Consider the following 26945-nt stretch of genomic DNA (forward strand, 5'->3'; position numbering starts at 1 on the left):
AAGCTGCTGATGGTCTTATTTCTACACACATCTCTGTGTGAGAGCTGATTTAGCTCAGAAACCTGCTGGTTAACAAGCAGGAGTGGTAACAGAGAGGCTTGTGGGTAAAATTCTGTCTGCATCTCAATAATCTCGTCTATATATAAAAAACATTTCTTTGCATTAAAGTTCAACCATAAACTCCAAAAATGGTAATATCTATACCCAGATTAAATATAAGCAGTAATGTACATGCTATTTTAATGCATGTAGTAATTTGTGTGCATTTTTTTTATTAAGGAACTCAATATTTTCTCTTTTTTATTACCTGATAACCTTTTTTACAGTTTTTTATATTTTTGTACTATTTTATTATTTTGTATAGTCACATATTCTACTGACCTTTCCCCATCAGGAGTTAGTTATTATAATTTAAAAAAAATACATATACATGCGATACAGCCATCTCAGCCAAGGCTCCAGCTCTCCACCTCACTGTTTCAATGCCAAACTTGTCTCCTCACTGTTCTTTTCTCTCACTTTCTGTGGACAGAACATGTATTTGCATTTTAAGATGTGCTTATTCCATAAAAGATTCATGAGTCCAGACTGACTATTCACACAGAATTCGGGAAGACTTTGGCTCAGACACCAACAGTATTATAGTCCCAGACGTTTGGTCCACATGCTGAGTCTTTTAATAAAGAAATGAGACCCAAAATTGGAAATAGTGGATTCAGAATTTGGAGAGTAGTATCATGATAAAATAAGAATGTCTTTAGGATTGATCCAGAACATGTCACACACCAACTTGCTCCTTTTTTCCACCCTCTATTGTGTAGAAGTGTATTATTTATAGGTACTCGGGGCACAAGAGAAGAAATACAACCCCATTCATTACCTGGAAAACTTGAGAAATGTCCCTGCCATGCACAGAAAAACCCTGCAGGCTGTGAACAGTGTCAGAGTGAGCAGAGCACTGAGTCTCACACGGGGCATTCTCAAAGCACTGTATCTTGTTTTATTGATTTACAATACGGCAAATCACTAGACAATCAACCCGACTTTCAAGCTGCCTTCATGCCTCATGTACTCAACAGGACAAACTTCTCATCAATCCAGCTGCTCTGATGGACTGATGAGAGAATACATCCTGTGTGTTCTCATTGTAACTTACTTTGCTGCCTTTTTCACGCAGGATTATTCCTTCCCTCCACTCAGAAGATAACTCGTGCCAAAAAAGAGGAAAAAGCAGGGAGGCATTTTTCTGAAGAGCATGTCTGCAAACATGGCAGTGAACTTTAAAAGTAATTTATTCAGCAGACAGGAGCTGAGAAAGATTGATGTTCATATTTCATCCATCAATGGTTTTCATAATTCACTAGCCTGGTGGACGGGTGCTAGTCAGAGCTTGTCAAGAAAGCTGTGGCAAGTACATTCTCGATTCAGCCGGCTTATTGATAATCAAATCTCACCAGCGAGCAAGTCTTGTGGTACATTATGATCAGAGTGAGCGCTGGTGTCTAGGGACAGCTGAGGGGGAGAAAAGGCAGCGATGCCAACAATGCAGGCAGTGACTGATACTGATGTCACGTCCCAGCCACAAATGTCACCACTGATCAGTCAGACGTCTAATTGAATATATAACTAAATAAGAGTTAGATATATGATTCAAATTGATTGAAAAAAAAGGTCAGTTTCCTCCCAACATTTCCCTATTTGGCTGTTTCTTATGATTAGTTCTGAAGGTAGTGAGGGGTTTACTGATTCATCTTTGGCTAGACTTTTATCTTAATTCATGAGCTCATAATTCTCTGTGGTAGGACCTGAGGGTCAAGATGAGGTCTTGACTCAGATGATGAAGCCTCCAAACACATTTACTTTTGATCACTATGTTTTATAAAGATGATGTCTTTAAATGGCCAACAAAGTAGTCATAAAACCAGTTTACTGTGAAGTTAGTCTTGCACATAAGCAGACTTCTGCTCTAATCTGTTATCATTCTAGGATAATAGATCTGCTTGTTTGCATTGCTTTAGACCACACATTCACTGAACAAAACTATTTTTTTATGTGGGCTGCATGTGAAGAACTCTACAGTGTTTGAATTTATTGGTTCGTCGATTTTATTTATCCTCCCACTGCAGTGTGTGAGGGGAATCTGCCTGTAGGGAACCCGGAAGCTCAGACTGGAACATGGATTGATCAGAACTCCCAGTTTTCTAACACAAACACAGCAGGGTAGTGGTGTGATTTAAAGGGCTGTCTATGCAGATAAAGCTTCACTAAATGCGACAAAAATAGATTGGATACATTTAATAATATCAAAATCATATTGAGCTAAAATAGCCTACCTGCATACAAGTGAGATGCTGATTGAATGCATTAAGATTAGAGAAGTTTTGTTGGGTGACAGCCAGTGCCAGAGACATGGATATTTTGCAAAAAGCATAAACACTCTAAATGTTCAGTACATCTACATTTATCATCTTGAAGGAACTGATTCTGAAAATAAATAAATAATAATAATAATCACAGCTGATAGTGGGACATTTAGTTGCTAAAAAGACAGATGTTCCTCTCAGGAGTTGGTGGGGACCAAAAACGGTTCTCAAAAAGAGAATGAATGTTAATTTACTTGTATCTATCAGGTGGACACAAATTAGTTATTTATAATGTTGACATTAGACGAACAAAACCGATCTTAACACACTAAACATTTTTCCTCATGAGCAAGGGAAAATGATGAATATTGTAAGAAAACTGAAATATTTTGTGGAAAATAGAGATAAATCAGAGAAAAAGTTAGCCATCTACAACCCTTTATTATTGAATTCAATCTTTTTATTTATTTACTTTCCTATTCATGAATTCAATGATACGATTGACTAGTCGGACTTCCTGTTACAGGGTCACCTCTGGGACAGCGAGCAGTTGTCCTTGCTGTCACTTGGTTTGTATAAAGCATAATTCTGGCCCAGAAAATCTCTAATTCCAGGTGAGGAATTATAAAGTAATTATGATTCAGAAAACAAACATCTAATTGGTTGTTTTCCTGCTTTTCAATTTGCATCAATCGAACGGCTCTTATTGACATTCTGCAGACTGTCTTAACCTGTCAGCCATAAATTATATAAAAAACAATCATCAAAATGCAAGGAAGCTCAGGCCTGTCAGTTAATATTTAATGAGCAATATGCAGTTTGCGAAGAGGAAAATGGAATTACTGATGGAATTGTCCCCCCCCCCCCCCGTCTCTCTCTCTCTCTCTTAATTTCATAAAGGACAAAGAAAAGCAGTCAGGAGACGACTCTCTCTCTCTCTCTCTCTCTCTCTAAAAGCTGAAGCCCTGATGTTGTGAAAATTAGAAAACTTTGCAGGAAAAAGTTCTCACGACTGACACAATCGGAGGTCAGTGTGCAAACTGGAGCTTTCACTGATTTGGCACCATCACGGGCGAAGCGTCTGGGTTTGAGCTTCATATGTTCACCAGCAGCCTGTTCGGTACAACCAGCAGGTTTCTGGCTACCTGGGGATGCTCGAACATAAAGCCGCGTCAATGCAACCCCCCTTGATGTTACATGACTAATTGCTTCCCAAATGTTCTGACGAGACGCTTGTTTCGATTTGTCGCCGGCAGATAGATTGTGGCTTTATCGCGGGCTTAGACACTGCACTACCTCCAGATGACCATGGCTGACAGCTTATCATGGCCCACAAGTTTTGTTTTCCTCATTGTTCACACTTTTGACAGGGATGGATGTCTCAGTGAGGCATGGAAGACAAATGATGACAAATCCTATCCAGAACATTGAATATCCTGCAAACTGCCAAGTATTTTTTGGATTCACTGAGGGGTTATATTTTCTGGTTGCAGACTAGGTTTTTTTTTTTATTATCTTCATATGTTATCCTGCTCTTCCTTTAAGATAATACATTCAGGTCAGCCAGTTTTTAATATATATTGAACAATAGGGTAAAAGTTTTCACATCCTTTATATAAGTAAAAGTTCCAAAGGAAAAATGTAAATATTCTTGCATTCATGAGTGTTTTCAGCAGGATTTACTAAGTAAAAAACACCTTGTTTTGCAGAAAAAAGCTTCTGTGACTGATAACATTTATAGTACTTTACTGTTGTAGCTCATTAAAGTGGAGCTAGTTTTAACAACTTTATATACAGTTAGTTTAGTTCAAACTAAGTAAGGGTCGGACCCCTCTAAAAGGGGTCACAAAATAAATGGGAGGGGTCGTGATATTATTAAAAGTGGCCAGCTTTTTGCTTTAAAAGAATATGTTACTGCACAAATCATGGCTATATAATCATGAGTTTTATGAAGGTAATAAAACATGGAGAATTTGTAGTGTGAACCGAAATGGTAATCTCCGTGTCACCTGCTGGGCATTAGAGCTCCATGCCTTCCTTTCTTACCTTTCACAGTCAAAGCTTAAAACACACACTTCATCTCTGCTTACCAGAGAGTGTTCGAATGAGAGAAACTCAAAATAGTTTGTGTGTAAACACTTATTTCCACTGTTCACTATTTCCGCAAATGTAAATAGTTTTGCAGCGACATATTTTTGTAAACTGGAAGTTAATATTGACCAAGGGAGCCAAGGAGATTTTTTTTTTATTGGATTTTGAAAATTGCATTAAATGAGCTCTTCTGCAAGCAAAGTTTATGGAACTTATGGTTCAAAAATCATAAATGCCTCTGATGGAAGATTATCTCACTGAACAAAACACAAGTGGAATCATTAGAAATAAAAAGCTCTAGTCAGGCTACAAATTAACTACACCAAGGTTGCTGCAACTCAGCTGCCAAATATTTTATGTCATACAATAAAACTTGAACACCTCTTAAAATTGTGTCAACCACAGATATTAGGAGGCATTTTACCAAAAGCCATTTCAAAAGAAATTTAAGAGGGAACGGGAACTTTTAAATGCTGACAAATTTCCAGGTTTCAGGAATCATTCATGCAGCATTTTATACCACCATATACCCCATATAACTCGTATATGCCAATGAGATGTCACAAAGGTATGAAAAAAACAGCCCGAGCCCAGTAAACAAGTAGCAGCTAGATGGTTCCAACTTATACTAACTTGAGTTTCTTATACTGATCTTTCTTATCAGAATGTTCAGTTGTTGAACACCAAAAGCATAAGAAGCTCCATGTGAAAGTTTGTTTACAAAAGCAAAAATTAACTTATTTATTTTGCCACAGCTTTAATCATGTTCACCTCAGACTGTTGTGCAGGCCGGCTGTGATAACAAAGCTGCTAGCTGAAGGCGTGATGGCTCCAGCTGCAGTGTGATTGTGCTCCTTATGGACAGAGAGCCTCTGTTACAATGCACCCAAAGACCATTATGCATCAGACCTGTGAAAGAGGCCTACAGCTACTTCTCAAAGCTTAATTTGCACATTAATTCTTGCTGACAAGCGTACAGATAGCCGGCGTGAAATGGCTCAGAAAATTAACCCGGTGAATTTCTTAATAGGCCCCTAGCATGTAAAAATATTAGCAGTTAATGGAACATCACTGCTGTGTGTGTTTGTCCCTTTCAGGCATCCCAAACACTTGGCTGGGAACATCAGGACACGGCTAATAGCTGTGCAAGATTCTGATGATTCACTCTGTGGGTGAATGTGGAAATAGCTGCTCTACCTGTGTGACTATGTGACACTTTTATTTAAAAGTTTTTAATTAAATTTGGAAAGTGAAAAGTAGAGAGAGGCATCTATATTGCATTGTGGTTGCTTGATAGCACCTCTGTCATAACTCATGAACGGCATGAACAAAACTCAGACGACTGTTGGTACGTCAGTCCTCACCAGAAAAACTTAACGGATATATCAAAAAAAAAAAAAAAAGCATTCAATTGGGAAATGCGCTGATTTGGTTTCCAAAACAGGAAAGATGAGTAGAAAGATTAACACTGATCACCTAAAACACTATTTCTAGCTAGAGGAGAGAATTCCAGCCAAACTCATTGTAACGTGAGCTGGCGGAGAGGCTAGCAGTTAGCATTTGCAGAGGCTCCAGATAACAGGTTAGCTTGGAGAGACGACAGACACAGAAGTGGGGATTTCCACACGGCGGCATTATTCTACAGAGTCTAAACATTGACCATACAAAGCCAGGTCTCCACGGCGCTATGTTCGCTAACGATACAGGAATAGCAGTAGTTAGACAGCACAACCAACACCAACTCGTTACTATATATTGAGAGTTCTCTTCTGAGGAAAATCCGCAGAGCAAGAGGCATGTTGAATGACCAAGGCGGCTCTGTATACACACCCAAACAGGAAAGAGGTGCCGTCCCCTTGTGGCGCTACACCGTACTACATTATACATCTAGACTGACTGTTACATTATGCTTTTGACTTATAACAAAAGATTTTCACAGTCCCAGACTAAAAACTGAAAGTCTTTAGTAGATCTAGGAGTTTTACTGGAGTCACAGCGTGCTCCTGTCATCTTGATCGTTAAGTTTAAAGTAGTAATCTGCACTGTTTCATATCAGTCTTTTCCTCGTCTTGGGTTTGCGATCATATCAAACGTGTTTGATATGATCGCCAGACGCAGTGATGTAACACAATCAACAACCAATAGATGAGCGGGGAAAAGGTCCCCGGTTACAGACCGGGCAGTAAAACCACTTTGACAGGAAAAAGTAACATCACAGTAATGCTAATAAGCTTAGTCCTAAATAAAAATATAGTGATACATATACTCATGGCCACAATCAGGATTTTTGGGGGCGCTGTTTCTCAGTAAAGAGAACAGTAAGGAGACCCAATTTATAAATAAATGTATAAAGTAATAAATAATCGATGATTAATGTATGATTAACTAAATGAAAGTTGATAGAGCTGATAAATATTCAATCAAATTTTTTATTAAATAGGACATACATGTATAATTTAACGAAATGTTAATTTCTAAATGTTCCTTTCCTTTATTTTGTGTGCTTGCTTGCAAAAGCACACTAACTACTATTCACCGGGCTTATTTCTACTTCTTTTTATTATTTTGTGTGCTTGCTTGCAAAAGCACACTAACTACTATTCACCGGGACTATTTTTATTATTCTTCCGTTTCTTCCGTGTCATTTTTCGGTCGACTACTCCTCCCAGAGTTTTGGTCGCACATACACAAAAAAGGTATCAAACCGACCGGCTCGGCCATGACAAGTGTGCTATGACTTTTCTAAGGGTTTCGACAAACGGTTTTCAAATTATTGGGCAAAAACACGTCAAAAAATCCCCCCAATGTAACCCTATGGAGAGTCTAGAGTGGTGATGAAATCAAACAGAGTGTAGAGGGAGAGAACGAATTGTCAAAAAATAAATTTGAAAACTGCGCTCCAGGCCGCAAATTTCACTCTACAGAAATAATTTATACATAGAAACGTAGGAAAATTTGTCCTCTCACTCACAATCCTCTGGTAAAGCTGTCAGAGTTATAGTTTGGGCGCAGGACGCACAGATGCTCAAACAAAATGCACCAACTGCCGCATCGGCTCCCATATTAAAAATAAAGGAAGATTTCTCAAAAAAAAAATTTAACAGTTTTTTAAAATCGCTCTAACAAAGCTATTTTTTCATTTTTCTTAAAAAAAAAACATATGTAGATGTTCAGGAAGAACTCAGGACGCTCAAAGTGAAGTCGGATCAATGATAGGTATTATGGTTTTGCCAAAAATGCTTTCTGTTCGAGGCCAGAATTTCAAGTTTGTCGACCTCTGTCTGCGGAACTGTCTCCATCGTCAGTTAATTTCAGTTGATTGCTCTGCTCTTATTGGTCGACTCCACCTGGCCACGTGGTTGCTTAGCTACCAAAGCCCCCCCCTCCTCCAACACAGACATTCTAACTGATAACTGTCAGTTTACTCTAAGTAAACAGACATGGCTTTCTTCATAAAACATAAGACCTTATAACTTGACCATACATTGTCCAATCTGCCTCAAACTTGTCATGCATGATGATGGTTCATCACTTTTCAGTTCTACATAACAATAATTCATAAATTCCCGCCCTTTTTATTAGCCACGCCCCCTTTTACTAACTAGTGAACCGTTTGTCCTAGAGACTTGTATGAGGTGTGAGTGTACTCAGCAGAAAGTCCCTGTTTAATCCCTGCCCCTTTTGATAAGCCACGAGAGTCACAGTCCAGAGGCAAGCACACAATCAAAATTTCTTTAGGAATTTTCTAGTTATTCTTCCGTTTCTTCCGTGTCATTTTTCGGTCGACTACTCCTCCCAGAGTTTTGCTCGCACATACACAAAAAAGGTATCAAATCGACCGGCTCGCCCATGACAAGTGTGCTATGACTTTTCTAAGGGTTTCAACAAACGGTTTTCAAATTATTGGGCAAAAACACGTCAAAAAATCCCCCCAGTGTAACCCTATGGAGAGTCTAGAGCGGTGATGTCATCAAACAGAGTGTAGAGGGAGAGAACGAATTGTCAAAAAATTAATTTGAAAACTGCGCTCCAGGCCGCAAATTTCACTCTACAGAAATAATTTATACATAGAAACGTAGGAAAATTTGTCCTCTCACTCACAATCCTCTGGTAAAGCTGTCAGAGTTATAGTTTGGGCGCAGGATGCACAGATGCACAAACAAAACGCACCAACTGCCTCATTGGCTCCAATATTAAAAATGCAGGAAGATTTCTCCCCAAAAAAAATGTAACTGTTTTTTTAAATCGCTCTAACAAAGCTATTTTTTCATTTTTCTTAAAAAAAAACATATGTAGATGTTCAGGAAGAACTCAGGACGCTCAAAGTGAAGTCGGATCAATGATAGGTATTATGGTTTTGCCAAAAATGCTTTCTGTTCGAGGCCAGAATTTTCAGTTTGTCCACCTCTGGCTGCTCAGTGTGGCGGACTGTCTCCACCTTCAGTTAATTTCAGTTGGTTGCTCTGCTCTGATTGGTCGACTCCACCTGGCCACCTGGTTGCTTAGCTACCAAAGCCCCCCCCCCCCCCCCCCCAACACAGACATTCTAACTGAAAACTGTCAGTTTACACTAACTCAACAGACAGACAGACAGAGACAGATGGAGACACACACACTCACACACCAACACTTGCTTTTAAAAAAATCTTACATGACCTCCTCCTCTTTAACATTTTGAAAACAGTTCAAAATGGAACATAGATGAATATAGTACATAGTTTCAACTATTTCATGTGACTGTCTACTCTCATCCATTTTGTATGTCGGCCATTTTTGCCTTCTCCATGCAGCATCTGAACAGCAAACTACACATTGTGTCTGGACCAGTGGTCTGGACCCTTGCTTGAATCTCAAGCTGAAGGTAGTGTTTCAAAATAAAAGCTTGCAATGTCACTCCATCTGTGTATATTAACAGATAGGGGTCTGGTGGATATTTTTAAAAAAGTTTCAAAAACCTACACGAGGACACTGCTTAAAACTGAATACTAAGAATAGTTTTCTTTCTAAATTATGTATTGCTTTTACTCATTTTTACTTTTACTATTACTACTATAACTGTTCGTACTATTGAGTTTGATACCATTACCATACATTTACCACTTATTATGATTTAGTTTTATTGTTATTACTTACTTATTATTCCATCAATATGTTTATTAATCTTATAGTTACTTAAGCAGTTGCCATGATGCTCCCTGTGTAGCAGGTTCAGATGTGAATTCCACAAAACATTTATCTTCGTCCTTTATTTTTTATTTTAATCTCCTGCCTATTATGTGAGTTTTGCCTCACGTATGTATGTGAGCGGGGTCTGTCGGCGCGATGACGTAAGGCTGTACGTGCGCGCGCCCGTCAAATCTGCTCTCTGTTTCTATGGCAGAACCCTATAGGTGACGTCACGGAGATGACGTCACCTATATGATCGCAATCGCATTTTATGATTTGAATAACTTTGATTGGCGGACAGTTATGGGACGAATCTAATTGGCTCTCTGAGTTTTTGGCTTGACTGAAATACTGTGCACGGCGGGAACTCGCTCTCTCTGACTCTGTCTGAGGTAAGAAGACGTATTTTTATTAACTGTATATTTCGCTAGCATGCTACTGTTACAATTGTGCCTTATAATGTTAGCATTTTCATAATTGAACTTTTAAACTGCTGTCGAAAATATGTCTGCTGGTACAATTATTACATGAGTTTATAATGTGTGGCTTGCTTTAATGATAAATTAGTGAATATATTAGAACGCTTGTTCAGTATTTCATCTTGTCAAATGTAAACTTCCTTTGTGAAATGTAGTTGCAAGTTAATTTGAGTTTCATTTGGACGATGTTTGTCATTTTATTTTGCTAATTTATTCGCGGCTACTGGGTCTGAGCTAGCATTTATCGAGCTAACTTAGGCTAGTTAGCATTAGCATCATGACGAAGCAATTTTTTACATTTCTGTCGAGGCAGAATATCTTCACAATTACTCGGTTAATTCAGGGTTTTATTCGAGCCAGTCAGAGTTTGTTTCAACCAAGGCGGTTTTGGTGAGTTTTTAATTCATGTTGAAGTATGCTTAATTCTTATTTAGCTCGGTTTTGGTGAGATTTCAATTCATGCTTGAGTGTGTTTAATGCTTAGTTAGCCGGGAAAGTGACTCCTGGCTGGTTGTTGAGATGAAAGTTGCCGGTGATGTCAGTTTGTGACCCTGTGACTAATATTAATGTACTGTGTGTGTGTGTGTGTGTGTGTGTGTGTGTGTGTGTGTGAGAGAGAGAGATTGGAAGTTGAAAATGTAGGCCTAAACAGCTTTGGATTAATTCTTGTATGTGTGTGCGCGCATGCATATGGGCTGTGCTTTTTTTGTTCATAACATGAACCTGGGTGATTTTCATGAACATGGTGCTGGTCATAGAAATAATCCAAGAGCTTTGAATACATATTTCTTTGACCCTATATAACCTATATAATCTAAAGTCACTGTTTAATTTGAATTTATAATCTTTTAAAATCATTTTAAGGTATTTTCTGACATTTTGAGAGACACTGTGAGCTAAATTCATTACTGTAACACATTCTTAAATAAAATAAAAACCAACGAAAGGTTTTTTTTTTCATTGGCAAGTACTTAAATGTGTTCAAGGGTAGCTGGTATCACCAACATGTACTTTATTAAAATATACACATTTTTAATGCAAACGATTCCATCATTACCGTAACATTTAACCATTTTTCATCAATTTTCATTCAGATTTTGTTCTTTATACATTGTCCAAAACCATTGATTGATTATATTCTGTTAAATTATACATTTCAAACGAATGTATATTTATTTTTATAAAGCTTATTACATTTTTATTGTATATAAGTGTGAGGAAACCATGACATTTTTATCTGGACGCATTACAGTAATGAGATTGTGAATCAAAAATATGTTTAAAAATATTATTTTAACACAAAACAATGAATGTGCCTCATTTTGGTTATATTGTTCATTCATATAAAAGTAAAATATATTTAGCTTAATAAAGTATGCCCTTATAATCTTCACAGACATAACTTAGATTGGCTTCATGAGAATTACCCACCTGCTGCTTGATTGATTTTGTGTCAGTGTGTACAGGATGCTACCATGATGCTAACAGTTGTAATAAGAGTAGGTGTGTCTGGTGTTAGCATATACTATTGATTCTAAGAGTGCACTGCATGGTTTGATGGATTTGATGTTACTGACAGACAGCATATAATGCATTGTGAGTTAATCATGTAGGCCACAACAGTTTATGATTGCTGTGTTTTGTCTTGTGTATATGTGGGAAGATTTCATTATGCTAATAATAATATCTAATGCAAACAAATGGCTAGCTTGTGGTGTTTTCCTTGATTAATGTTGTCAAAATGCCATTTTTAATGTTTCACTGAGGTTTGTGTCCAATGTTGGCCTGATTAAATTTTTTTTACTGTGATATGTAGCTAATCGTATGTGGAATTTGATGGTAGCTTCTTGATAATAGTCCTGTTTTTTTGTGAGGATGTTTTGGTATTCTTATGTAATAAGGTGTAATAGGGTGATTGTCATGAAGCCAGTCTAAGTTATGTCTGTAAATATTATAAGGACATACTTTATTAAACTAAATATATTTCACTTTTATATGACTGAACGATGTAGCCATAATTAGGCACAATTCATTGTTTTGTGTTAAAATAATATTTTCTATATTTTAAAACATTTTTGATTCACAAATTCATAACTGTAATGTATCCTGATAAAAATCTCCTCACACTTATATACAATACATATTTAATAAGCTTTATAAAAATAAATATACATTTGTTTAAAAATGTATAATTTAACAGAATAAATGTGAGGAAACCATGACATTTTTATCTGGACGCATTACAGTAATGAGATTGTGAATCAAAAATATGTTTAAAAATATTATTTTAACACAAAACAATGAATGTGCCTCATTTTGGTTATATTGTTCATTCATATAAAAGTAAAATATATTTAGCTTAATAAAGTATGCCCTTATAATCTTCACAGACATAACTTAGATTGGCTTCATGAGAATTACCCACCTGCTGCTTGATTGATTTTGTGTCAGTGTGTACAGGATGCTACCATGATGCTAACAGTTGTAATAAGAGTAGGTGTGTCTGGTGTTAGCATATACTATTGATTCTAAGAGTGCACTGCATGGTTTGATGGATTTGATGTTACTGACAGACAGCATATAATGCATTGTGAGTTAATCATGTAGGCCACAACAGTTTATGATTGCTGTGTTTTGTCTTGTGTATATGTGGGAAGATTTCATTATGCTAATAATAATATCTAATGCAAACAAATGGCTAGCTTGTGGTGTTTTCCTTGATTAATGTTGTCAAAATGCCATTTTTAATGTTTCACTGAGGTTTGTGTCCAATGTTGGCCTGATTAAATTTTTTTTACTGTGATATGTAGCTAATCGTATGTGGAATTTGATGGTAGCTTCTTGATAATAGTCCTGTTTTTTTGTGAGGATGTTTTGGTATTCTTATGTAATAAGGTGTAATAGGGTGATTGTCATGAAGCCAGTCTAAGTTATGTCTGTAAAGATTATAAGGACATACTTTATTAAACTAAATATATTTCACTTTTATATGACTGAACGATGTAGCCATAATTAGGCACAATTCATTGTTTTGTGTTAAAATAATATTTTCTATATTTTAAAACATTTTTGATTCACAAATTCATAACTGTAATGTATCCAGATAAAAATCTCCTCACACTTATATACAATACATATTTAATAAGCTTTATAAAAATAAATATACATTTGTTTAAAAATGTATAATTTAACAGAATAAATGTGAGGAAACCATGACATTTTTTATCTGGACACATTACAGTAATGAGATTGTGAATCAAAAATATGTTTAAAAATGTAGAAAGTAATATTTATATTATTATTATTTATAATTTATTTTTATTTTAACCTATCCATTCATATTCATATTCTTTGCAAGCTTTAATCCTGTTTTTCACCTCACAGATTTACAACTTGACCATTGCTTACTGGTGAGTGTTTGTCAATGACTGTTATTAACATAAACTACCGTCATAAATGATGTATTATTATTTTTTTAACCCTTGTATGGTCCTCCCGTCGACTATATACTCATGGTCCTCAGGGGTCAAAAAGGACCCCATGATTCAAGACTGTTTTTTTGGACATGTAGAAAAAAAAAATATTACCAACTTTTTTTTTTCTTCCTTTTAAAAAAAAAATAATTCAAGGCAACTCATGCCCAAAAATATATATGTATAATTTTCATATTTTGTAATTATTATTGGTCAATTTTAGTAAAATATACAAAATTAGGCCTCATTTCTAGAGAGAAAAAAGTAATAAAATCGGAATATTTTTTTAATAGTTATAGTGGAAAAAAATAATTCTTGATGGGAATGCGCAGAGTAGGTCATGTCAACTTTTAGTGTAAGTTATGTTTTGATATTTGTATATTTTAATAAAATTGACCAATAATAATGAAAAAAATATGAAAATTAAATATGAATTTTTTGGTCATGAGTTACCTTAAAAGGTGAAAAAAAAGTTGCTAATAATTTTTTTTCTACATTTCCTAAAACCAGTCTAATGTCATGGGGTCCTTTTTGACCCCTGAGGACCATGGGTGCGATAAAAATTCATATGAAATTTATGTTATCTATAAAGGATACAGAGGGGCACATGTGCTGAAAATTTCAAGCAATTCTATGAAAATTAACCTTTATTTAATCGTATGGTGAAAATTATTTGGGGTCAAAAGGGATCCCAGGACCACAGGAGGGTTAAATCAACAGTATTTGCTATGTTTCTAGATGTGCTATGTGTGTATTTAATTCAAATGATTATATTCAGCTTCATACTGCCTGCAATGCTCACGGTTGTCGTCCTGTTCTAGATAAACACTACTTCACTTGAGACAAGAGACTTGAGTATCCAGTTCTTCGTTGACCTTCAGCATTCAGTTGTTTGTCTTCACCTTTTCAGGTAAGCAATTTAAAAAAAAATGCTTTTGTAATGTTAAGAAACACTGAAATTATTATTCATAAAGAATTTTCAACCACTGTTCTGTTCTGTGATGTCATGTATAGTGATATACAAATATATCTGAAGGAACGGTGTATTTGGGATAATCAATATTATTAGTATTATTTATTTTTTATTTTTAAATCATAGAATGGTGGAAAATAGATTATTAGTACAAAAACTAGTAACTAAAAGAAATTGGTAACAATAGTGTTCATTCATTAATTGACGCTTGGTCAAACTCATCTAATTAAGTATTGCTGTCTCATTAACATGTTGTATTTATTTATTTTGTAGTCTAAAACCTGAGAAGCCATCACCATTTTGTTGTTTCACATCAGAGTAAGTATTTCACATTATGCAGATTTTTCAGCATGTGGTCCTCAATATATAGCATAGAAGTCACTGTATTTTCTGACTTTTCCAGGTTTCCTGTGTCCAGGATCTTCAAGACAGACTAAGCTAACTTTTCATATTTTTTGCACATTTATATTTAGGTTAGGTTAGGAGTAGGTTAGGTTTATAGTAGAGTATTTAGTCAGTATAGTTTAGCTTTTTATGCTAGTCTAGGGACAGTTACAGTTTGCGAGTTATTGTTGTACAGGCTATTGAATATTTTGTTCAAGTGAGACGAGAAAGACCACTGCTTCCAAGATGCCGAGGAAGGGCAAGCGATCCCGTGCTCAGAAAGTGCGTTGGACAAGTCTCGACCTTGCAGATCCTGACCAACTTAGCCCAACCACTTCCCACCATGGGGTAGAAATGACAGCTCAAACACCGCCGTCAACCAGCCGGCTGTGGATGATGAATAACGCACCCACAACTCCTTCTCCAGTCTACAAGATTCAGAAAATCCAGACACCCCCACAGTCCAAGAGCAGCTGGATGACCTCTGGACCCAGCTGCTCACCAGTTGAAAAGGTAGGCTTTTTAAAAAAAATCTTCATTTGTTAATTCTGCACAAAGTGATACACAAATCATTGAATGTCTTCCATTTCAACAAACACAAACATGACATGTATATTTAAATACATGACTTAATGCAAAACAATCATACTAAACATCACAACGGCCATGAAAGAGGAAGCTTGTGAGTCTTTTTTCAAACCAACCATTGCACACACTTCCATCCAAGGAGGGGTTACATCTTGATGGTAAATTTTTAGATTAAACATTTTTTGGTGAGATGTGAGATTTGTTATTGTTGTTTCTGGGGACGGGGCGGAGAAGGTAAGTCTAAATATTGCATGCAAGAGACCAACACTGGCGTCTCAGGGGAAAGCTATCTGTATACACAACTATCAATCTACTTGGTTGCTTCAAAATTTAACGATAGTTTTGCAAATCCCGACCCGGAGAGAAGCACATAAAACAAAAAAAAGCGATTTTCAAGGCCTTTCAATGACATCAACATTATTTTCAATGACATTAATCTCGCAATTAACATTAGTTTTATCTTCAAAAATATAACTATAATGACATTCAAATGTAGATTTCCACAAGCACAATAATAAACTTCAAGTCACATTGGATAAAACAAAACATTCTTAACATCCTTAATAAGCCCACATTTCTAATATAATGATTTCAGGTGAAATCTTTTTTTTTTTTACTTTAAATTCTTATCTCATTTAAAGTAATTTATACTACATCGTATTTTTCATATGAAATTATGTAAAAACAAAGAGAAAAGAAAAAGATAAGTCTAAAACTAAAAAATGAATCTAAAGGTTGCATGTGAGATGCCGATACCAACGTTTCAAATAGCTATCTGTATACACAACTACATGAATTTACATACTTGGTTGCTTCTTTGGCTTCAAAATTATATGATAGTTTTGCTAATCCTGACTTAATATTTAGACACGACCCGGAGAGGAGCACATTAGAAAAAAAACATGAAATCTTGAAATAAATAGTGCATATTTATTTGCTCAAAGAAAGCTTACTGATGGTAGATTATCAAGGCCTTTCAATGATTATTTTTATATTATTTTCAATGGCATCATGATAATTGCAATTCACATTACTTTTATCTTCTAAAACGCAAATGACATTAAAATGTAGATTTCGACACACAATAATAATAAACTTGAAGTCACATTGGATAAAGCAAAAAAAATTGTGACAGCCCTGAAATGATGGATTAAACATCCTTAGTAAGCCCAAATGTCTAATAAATTAATTTCTGGTGAAATATTTAAATTTTAATTCTAATCTCATTTAAAATAATTTATACTACATTAAAAATTTTTTTTAATGAAATAATTTTTTTTTAAAAACAATAATTATGTGACAAATATTGTGGTCATAAGATAATTAATTATAATAATTCTTCATACCACTTTATTTAGCTTCCCCACTGGCCACACAAAGAACCTCACATTGAAGAGCCACAGCAAAGAGGGAGAAAACCTATTTTCTCTGTGAGGGCGAGCCACAATCAGAGTGATGACAGATACCACGTCTTCAGCAGAAATCATCAGTGCACCTGCATTGCTCTCACATTTCTGGCCTACCACAACGAGGGATCACCGTTCAACACCGCCAACCTTGACAGAGTGCTCGAGATGGGAGACTCACTCTATGTCGGGATCAAAAACCAGCTACTGTTGGAGGACCGATATGTCCAGGATCACCTGACTGTTGAGGAAATGCCACAACAAGTTCTAACGGACAACACTGTCTACGATGTGTGCATGTCTCCCATAAGATGTGGATGCCTGAAGGCCCAAGAAGGAAGCCCTGGTGGCTGGTTGCCTCTGGATGCACAGCTTCAGTCTCTCTCAACAGATGTCACCCATGCCATCCTGATTGTATCTCCTGAGTGCTTTGCAGTGTTCCGTGATCGATCAGGACGATACGGAGTCTTTGATTCTCATTCAAGAAATGCAAGAGGATTGCCCTACCCTGATGGAACTGCAATTATGCTGACTTTCAGCCACCTAAGTGACCTCGTCAATCACCTGAACAGTCTGTTTAACAGCCGTGGTACCCATGCCAGCTATGAGTTTGTGCCAGTGTCTTTTCGTAGCGTTGACCAATCCAGTGAATGTCATGGACAACCAGATGATGTGGAGAGCACACAAAGTCCTGCTGTACCACCACCAGAAAGCTGTGCCACAAAACAACTTACAGAGAGCAACGTGGAGGTACCTCAACTAGAAACCATGGCACAGACCAAAGAAACCAAGTCAGACGTGACTTCAGATGTCCCACAACGACAAGATGATGTGGAAGTCCAGGATGCAGAAGGAAAGCTGTCCAAAGTGAGCAAGGAAAGGCGACGTAGAGCTTTGCGCAGAGCAACTACAAAAACAAAGACAGAGGACAAATCTACATCTGCACAGAAAACCAATTCAAGAAATAAATATGAAAAAAACAAATATGCCCACTGTTCAGATTTCCGGATGAAAAGACTGAAGGCTGTGAAAACAAAATATGTGCAAGACAGTCAGCACAGAGAGCAAAAGCTGTTGTCTGCTTCTGATCCTTGTCTTCGAACCAAAAAGAAACTGTACAGTCACAGAAGATACCAGACAGATCTGGATTTTCAGACTCGACGGAAAAAATACATGGCCCAGAGATATAATACACATTCTGATGTCAGAGAGAAGAAGAAAGCGCATAACACATCAAGGTATGCATGTGACCAGGAGTACAGGCAAAAACACAAGGCTTCCAACACATCAAAGTATGCATGTGACCAGGAGTACAGGCAAAAACACAAGGCTTCCATCAGATCAAAGTATGCATGTGACCAGGAGTACAGGCAAAAACACAAGGCTTCCATCAGATCAAAGTATGCATGTGACCAGGAGTACAGGCAAAAATGCAAGGATTCCATCAGATCAAAGTATGCATGTGACCAGGAGTACAGGCAAAAATGCAAGGCTTCCATCATATCAAAGTATGCATGTGACCAGGAGTACAGGCAAAAACGCAAGGCTTACATCGCATCAAAGTATGCAAGTGACCAGGAGTACAGGCAAAAGAAAATACAAAAAACAAAACAAAGTAACCAAACAAGGTATCACAATGACCCAGCCTTCAGGCTGCAACACATCAAGCGCTGTATTGAGCACAAAAGAGGTAAGCTCACAACAACTGTATCTCTCATCCGTTTCAAATTGGACCGTGCACTTCGGATAAAGAAGAAATACAGACGGACTGTAATCAACTGCCACCAAAATCCAATGCCCCAAGATCAACCACAGCGTGTGATCAACCCTGTGATGGAGGCTGCCATATCTTCATTCCGAGAAAAGACGAAGCAAGGACCCACCTATGTCTGTACAGTGTGCCACCGGACTCTGTTTCCTAATCAAGTCATGCGATGCAACAGAGCAAAATACAACAAAAACAGTGATGTGGCTGCTGCTTGTTTAACTGGTAAGTATGTTCACGTCTGTGACATGGGATGCGGGTCCACCTGTACCATGCCATCTGAAAGAATGCAGGAGTGGATCTGCTACACCTGTGATGGCCACCTGAGAAGAGGAAACATGCCATCTCTTGCAGCAGCAAACAAATTGGAGCTGGCACCAATTCCTTCAGAACTGGCTGAACTGAATGTACTCGAGAGACAGCTGATTGCAAAGATCTTGCCTTTCGCAAAAATCATTGCCCTGCCAAAAGGACAGCAAAGAGCGGTACACGGTGCTGTTGTGTGTGTGCCTTCTGAGGTAGAAGCTACAGTGAATTGTCTCCCAAGACCCAGCAGTGATGCCCAGCTATTGAAAGTGAAACTGAAACGACGCATCAAGTACAAAGGACATCAGTACTTCTTCACCGTCAACATGAAGAATGTGCTAGCTGGACTAAGGACACTCAAGGACATCCATTCGGAATACAAAGATGTATCTATTGATGAAACTGCTACATTCGACAGTCTCCAAGATGATGAAGAACAGACACAACAGGACAATGGAGATGCAAGTGAGCAGGCTGACCAGTTGCAAAACCCAGACAAAGAGGAACTTCGACCTGGTCTGATCTTAGACTCTTGCATGCAGCCACCCGACATAGCACAGGAAGTGTTATCTTACGGAGATGGAATTTTCAGTGTTGCACCAGCCCAAGGAAACAAACCTGTTGGCTTCTTTGCCATACCAAAACTTGAAGCCATGGCCTTCCCTGTGCAGTTCCCAACAGGCCAGAACACATTGGATGAGGTCAGGAGAAACAAACTGTCACCGAGCAAGTACTTTAATGCGAGACTGTTCTGTGTTGACACACGCTTTGCGAGCGACCAGTGTTACCTGTTCTTCTCGCAATTTGTGACAGAAACACACATAGCTACAAACAGCATGTCTATCCAAATGCGCAAAGGCAAGCCGATGACGAGAGATGGACGCAAAATCTCCAGCAAGATGCTTCAGGATAAACAAGAGGTGGAAAAACTAATCACAAACAAGGACGCAACACGCTTCATGCAACCTCTGCGAGGGACTCCAGCATACTGGGAAAAAGCACTCAAGGACATGAATGCTATGGTCAGGCAGTTGGGAAAGCCTACATTCTTCCTCACATTTTCTGCGGCTGAAATGAGATGGCCTGAGGTAATAGAGGCAGTAAAAGCTCAACAAGGAGAACAAGTTGACTTTTCAAAGCTCGACTGGAATGCCAAATGCGAGATACTTCGAAGCAACCCTGTGACTGTTATGCGGCTGTTTGAGAAAAGAGTTGACGCGCTCATGACAGATCTGATGCTATCACCTGCACAGCCCATTGGAGAAGTAGAGGACTACTTCTATCGAGTGGAGTTTCAAGCAAGAGGAAGTCCTCACATTCATATGCTGGTTTGGATCAAAGATGCACCCGAGTATGGAGACAAAGATGATGACGTAGTAATCAAGTTCATCGACCAGTACATCACATGCCAGATGCCGGACCAAAATGCAGACCCAGAGCTGCACAAGATCGTATCAGAGGTTCAAGTCCACAGCAGGAACCATTCAAAATCTTGCAAGAAAGGCAATGTATTGTGCAGATTTGGGTTTCCAAAACTACCCATGGACAAGACCGTCATCAGCTATCCAGATGAAGATGAATATGATGAAGATGAAGATGATGAAAAAGATGATCAACACGATAACAGTGATGACCAGCAACAGGTAAGTGGCCAAAAAAACAGACGCCAAGGCAAAAAGGGAAAACGAAAGAACAAGAGCAAGAAAACAGCTCTTCTGAAGAGACAAAAGGAGGCCAAGGACAAGCTACAAACACTGAGGAATTTCATTAGTGACCCAAATGCCTCATTCAACAACTTGTCTGAGCTGCTGGAAAAATGCAACCTCACCTATCAGGAATACAGGAAACACGTCGAAAATCTAACAGTGAGCAATGTCATTCTGCTGAAACGTCATCCAAAGGAGTGCTGGGTGAATGGATACAATGCCGACTTGCTGAGAGCATGGAACGCAAACATGGACATCCAATTTGTGCTGGACGAGTACAGCTGTCTGATGTACATGATGTCGTATGTGTCAAAGCCAGAACATGAGATGAGCCACTTCCTGGATCAAGTCATTCGTGATGTGAAGAAAATGGACGTCAACGAGAAAGATGAAATGAAGCACATAATGCAGGCATACGCTAAACACAGAGAGGTCAGCGCTCAAGAGTCTGTGGCACGGACATGCAGCTTGCCACTCAAAAAGTGCTCACGAAATGTGGTGTTCATCCCGACCGACGACAATGCAGTGAAGATGAGTCTTCCTATGAGCAGGTTAAAAGACGTTTCACCAGATTCAGAACAAGTATGGATGTCAGGCCTACCGGACAAATATGCAGAAAGGCCCGAAAAACCTGAAGAATATGAATTTTTGTGTCTGGCTGACTTTGCATCTCACTACAGGACTCTCTATGGACAACAATGCAAAGGAAAAAATGCAGTCCCCCTTCTGAACGACAAAGGACACATTCAAAAAAGAACTGCAGGAAAGCCGGCCATCATTAGATTCGCTCGCTTCTCAGAAAAGAAAGATCCAGAAAGATTCTACGGACGACTCCTCAAACTGTACCTCCCACACAGATCAAATGATGACCTGAAGAGCAAGGAATACCCCACCTACGAACAGTTCTACAAATGTGGGCGAAAGTGGGGATTTAAGGTACGAACTCTGGTCGACGCCAAGCAGAAGCAGTACGAAGGACATGGGGAAAAAATTGACAAGGCGCTGGAAAAAATTCAACAGGAAGGCGTGGTCGTTGATGCGTGGAACAGCTTTGCACCTGAGGTGGAAGTGGATCGTCTGGAATGCATCAACCAACGAGAAGAAATAAATACCAATGAGGAGGTGGACAACATACCAGACTTTGCAGTGGATCGTACCAGCAGTATAGCTGTACCAGCAATCGAGGCACCAAAGCTTAGCCCGGACTTTGTGAGGAAGCTATACCAAAGCCTCAACGAAACACAGGCGTCCATATTTTACACTGTGCGTGACTGGTGCCTCAAACGTGTCTGGGGGCACAATCCTGACCAGTTCTTTTATTTTGTCAGTGGTGGAGCTGGCAGTGGAAAGTCACATGTGATCAAATGCATACATGAGGAAGCAACCAAGATTCTGCGCCAACTCCCAAGATTCCGCGACCAAGGAGACATGTCAACGCCTGCAGTGCTACTGACTGCATTTACTGGGACTGCAGCCTTCAACATCTCTGGCAGGACATTACATTCAATGCTAAAATTACCAAGAAGCTTGAAACCACCATACCAGGGACTCGGAAATGCACTGGATGAAATGAGAGCAATACTGTCCAATGCGGAAATACTAATAATAGATGAAATCTCAATGGTTTCAAAGGAGTTATTTGCCTACGTCCACTGGAGATTTCAACAGATCAAAGGCAACAAGAAGCCCTTCGGAGGAATGTCCGTCTTGGCAGTGGGAGACTTCTACCAACTGCCACCACTTGGCAAAGCAAAACCACTGTGCGTGTATGAGGAGGGCATGCTCGACGTATGGAAAGACAACTTCAAAATGGTCAATCTGACACAGATCATGCGGCAGAAAGATGATCTTGTTTTTGCAGAGCTTCTGAACAGGTTGCGGGTGAAGAAGAAGACAGACGAACTCAGAGACGAGGACAGAGCTTTACTCACCCAGACTGTGATCGACATCAAGGACTGTCCACTCGATGCCCTGCATATCTTTGCAACAAACAAAGAGGTTGATGAGCACAATCGGACAACTGTAGCAGCTCTCCATGCGGATTTTGTCAACGTTAAGGCACAGGACTACGCCAAAGACCCCACCACAGGTGAAATGATCCAGACTGGAGGCTTCAAAGGGATGAAAAGAGATCTACCTGACTGCATACAAGCTGCACACGGAGTACGCATAATGATACTCAGGAATCTGGATGTGGAGGATGGACTTGTGAATGGCACATTTGGAACCATTGCCAACATCGTAACAGGCCAGCAGGACGGACAAAGAACAGTTACAATGATTGGACTTCAACTGGACAATCCAACCGCCGGACAGAGATTCCGTAAGAAGATCCAAGGGCAATCGGATAACCTGGTCTACATTGAGAGAACTGAGGAGAACATGACCAAAAAAGGAGCCGTTCGAAGGCAATTTCCAATGAAGTTGGCTTTCGCCTGCACAGCCCACAAAGTCCAAGGCATGACAATGGAGTCGGCAGTGGTGTCACTGAAGCGTGTGTTTGAGCCTGGAATGTCATATGTTGCCCTCAGTAGGACAACGTCACTTGGAGGGCTGCACATCACGGACTTTGAAGAAAAGAAAATCTACGCTGATCCTGAAATCACAGCTGCAATGGAAAATATGAACCAAGCGTCATTCGAGTGCACAAGACCACTCTTGCAACATGCGAGAGCCCAAAACCTCAAAATTGTTCACCACAATGCACAAGGACTTCCATCTCACATCGAGGACCTGAAATGCCACCATGAACTGGCACTTGCCGATGTGTTATGCATAACGGAAACACATCTGTCTGGATCCATTGTTTCCCCAAAGTTCCAGTTGGAAGGATACAACATGTTTTCACGCAGCAGACAAGTGTCCTACACGAACTTCAAAGACATGGCAACAAAAGATGGTGGAGGAGTTTCAGTGTACTGTAAGAGCCACATCCAGGCAGAGGCTCGGAGGTACTTTCACAATGTGACCGATCTCGAGTTTGTAGTGGTCAAACTTCAGGCCCCAGTCAAAACCGTCATTGCAGCTGTTTACCGACCACCACACTACTGTCTCAAGAACTTTTTGCCAAACTTGAAAAGCCTCTTGGACTCCTTGGACCTGATGAATCAACAGCCAGTCGTTGTTTGTGGAGACTTCAACGAGGACCTCCTGTGCAAAGGAAAAAAGGCAATACAAGAGTTGTTTCAATCAAAAGGATATACACAACTCATCACAGCTGCAACAACAGAAAACGGGACACTTCTCGACCACATTTACGTGTCTCAACCACATACCTGCGTCCAATCTGGTGTACTGCAAACGTACTACAGTTATCACAGTCCCGTCTACTGTGTTTTAACTGATAACCAAGGATAAGGCACTTGCATATCTCCATTCTCCTCACATCCGTAACCTTGGTGTCACCTTCGATAAAACCCTCTCCTTCAACCAGCACATTTTGCTGGTGGAGGAACTGAGACAGGTAGGGGGATACCTGCTTATGGAGGGCTTGGTGAGGACTTTGAAGTGGATTCGCTGGGGTGTGTCACCTTCGATCAAACCCTCTCCTTCAACTAGCACATCAAAAACGTCACTAAAACAGCCTTCTTCCTCACCACCTGCTTAACTGAAATAAAATCCTGGCTCACCAACTGCATCAGCGGCAACAGGAAAACTGGACCATTCTCAGGCACACTCACCAAACAAGGAAGTTCAATATCAATGGATCACAAATGGAAAACAGGAAAACTGGACCCTTCTCAACCACACTCACCAAACAAGGAAATTCAATGTCAATGGATCACAAATGGAAACCTGGACTCTTCTCAAACACACTCGCCAAACAAGGAAGTTCAGTATCTCTTAGAGTCCGCATGTACGGGGCCTAAGGTGGTATTGTTCTGTCCATCAAAAGGATTCCCACAACTACCACAGCCAGAAAACAGGAAAACTGGACCATTCTCAGGCACACTTACCAAACAAGGAAATTCAATGTCAATGGATCACAAATGGAAAACTGGACTCTTCTCAAACACTGTCACCAAACAAGTAAATTCAATGTCAATGGATCACAAATGGAAAACTGGACTCTTCTCAAACACACTCACCAAACAAGGAAGTTCAATATCAATGGATCACAAATGGAAAACTGGACTCTTCTCAGCCACACTCACCAAACAAGGAAGTTCAAAATCAATGGATCACAAATGGAAAACAGGAAAACTGGACCCTTCTCAACCACACTCACCAAACAAGGAAGTTCAATATCAATGGATCACAAATGGAAAACTGGACTCTTCTCAAACACTGTCACCAAACAAGGAAATTCAATGTCAATGGATCACAAATGGAAAACTGGACTCTTCTCAAACACACTCACCAAACAAGGAAGTTCAATATCAATGGATCACAAATGGAAAACTGGACTCTTCTCAGCCACACTCACCAAACAAGGAAGTTCAAAATCAATGGATCACAAATGGAAAACAGGAAAACTGGACCCTTCTCAACCACACTCACCAAACAAGGAAATTCAATGTCAATGGATCACAAATGGAAAACTGGACTCTTCTCAAACACACTCGCCAAACAAGGAAGTTCAATATCTCTTAGAGTCCGCATGTACGGGGCCTAAGGTGGTATTGTTCTGTCCATCAAAAGGATTCCCACAACTATCACAGCCGGAAAACAGGAAAACTGGACCATTCTCAGGCACACTTACCAAACAAGGAAATTCAATGTCAATGGATCACAAATGGAAAACTGGACTCTTCTCAAACACACTCACCAAACAAGGAAGTTCAATATCAATGGATCACAAATGGAAAACTGGATTCTTCTCAACCACACTCACCAAACAAGGAAGTTCAAAATCAATGGATCACAAATGGAAAACAGGAAAACTGGACCCTTCTCAACCACACTCACCAAACAAGGAAGTTCAATGTCAATGGATCACAAATGGAAAACTGGACTCTTCTCAAACACTGTCACCAAACAAGTAAATTCAATGTCAATGGATCACAAATGGAAAACTGGACTCTTCTCAAACACACTCACCAAACAAGGAAGTTCAATATCAATGGATCACAAATGGAAAACTGGACTCTTCTCAGCCACACTCACCAAACAAGGAAGTTCAAAATCAATGGATCACAAATGGAAAACAGGAAAACTGGACCCTTCTCAACCACACTCACCAAACAAGGAAGTTCAATATCAATGGATCACAAATGGAAAACTGGACTCTTCTCAAACACTGTCACCAAACAAGGAAATTCAATGTCAATGGATCACAAATGGAAAACTGGACTCTTCTCAAACACACTCACCAAACAAGGAAGTTCAATATCAATGGATCACAAATGGAAAACTGGACTCTTCTCAGCCACACTCACCAAACAAGGAAGTTCAAAATCAATGGATCACAAATGGAAAACAGGAAAACTGGACCCTTCTCAACCACACTCACCAAACAAGGAAATTCAATGTCAATGGATCACAAATGGAAAACTGGACTCTTCTCAAACACACTCGCCAAACAAGGAAGTTCAATATCTCTTAGAGTCCGCATGTACGGGGCCTAAGGTGGTATTGTTCTGTCCATCAAAAGGATTCCCACAACTATCACAGCCGGAAAACAGGAAAACTGGACCATTCTCAGGCACACTTACCAAACAAGGAAATTCAATGTCAATGGATCACAAATGGAAAACTGGACTCTTCTCAAACACTGTCACCAAACAAGGAAATTCAATGTCAATGGATCACAAATGGAAAACTGGACTCTTCTCAAACACTGTCACCAAACAAGGAAATTCAATGTCAATGGATCACAAATGGAAAACTGGACTCTTCTCAAACACACTCACCAAACAAGGAAGTTCAATATCAATGGATCACAAATGGAAAACTGGACTCTTCTCAGCCACACTCACCAAACAAGGAAGTTCAAAATCAATGGATCACAAATGGAAAACAGGAAAACTGGACCCTTCTCAACCACACTCACCAAACAAGGAAGTTCAATATCAATGGATCACAAATGGAAAACTGGACTCTTCTCAAACACTGTCACCAAACAAGGAAATTCAATGTCAATGGATCACAAATGGAAAACTGGACTCTTCTCAAACACACTCACCAAACAAGGAAGTTCAATATCAATGGATCACAAATGGAAAACTGGACTCTTCTCAGCCACACTCACCAAACAAGGAAGTTCAAAATCAATGGATCACAAATGGAAAACAGGAAAACTGGAC

The 26945-nt window shown here is 39.1% G+C and overlaps 1 long non-coding RNA gene across 1 annotated transcript; it reads left to right on the forward strand.

Moving 5' to 3' along the window:
* Nucleotides 1-13477: 13477 nt before the first annotated feature.
* On the forward strand, nt 13478-15394 carry LOC131983803 (uncharacterized). Its single transcript, XR_009395494.1, has 4 exons — nt 13478-13509; nt 14394-14482; nt 14819-14863; nt 14949-15394. It is a non-coding gene; the product is annotated as an uncharacterized LOC131983803 (long non-coding RNA).
* The last annotated feature ends 11551 nt before the right edge of the window (nt 15395-26945 follow it).

Source organism: Centropristis striata, chromosome 13, assembly GCF_030273125.1.
Source record: "Centropristis striata isolate RG_2023a ecotype Rhode Island chromosome 13, C.striata_1.0, whole genome shotgun sequence".
NCBI lineage: Eukaryota > Metazoa > Chordata > Actinopteri > Perciformes > Serranidae > Centropristis > Centropristis striata.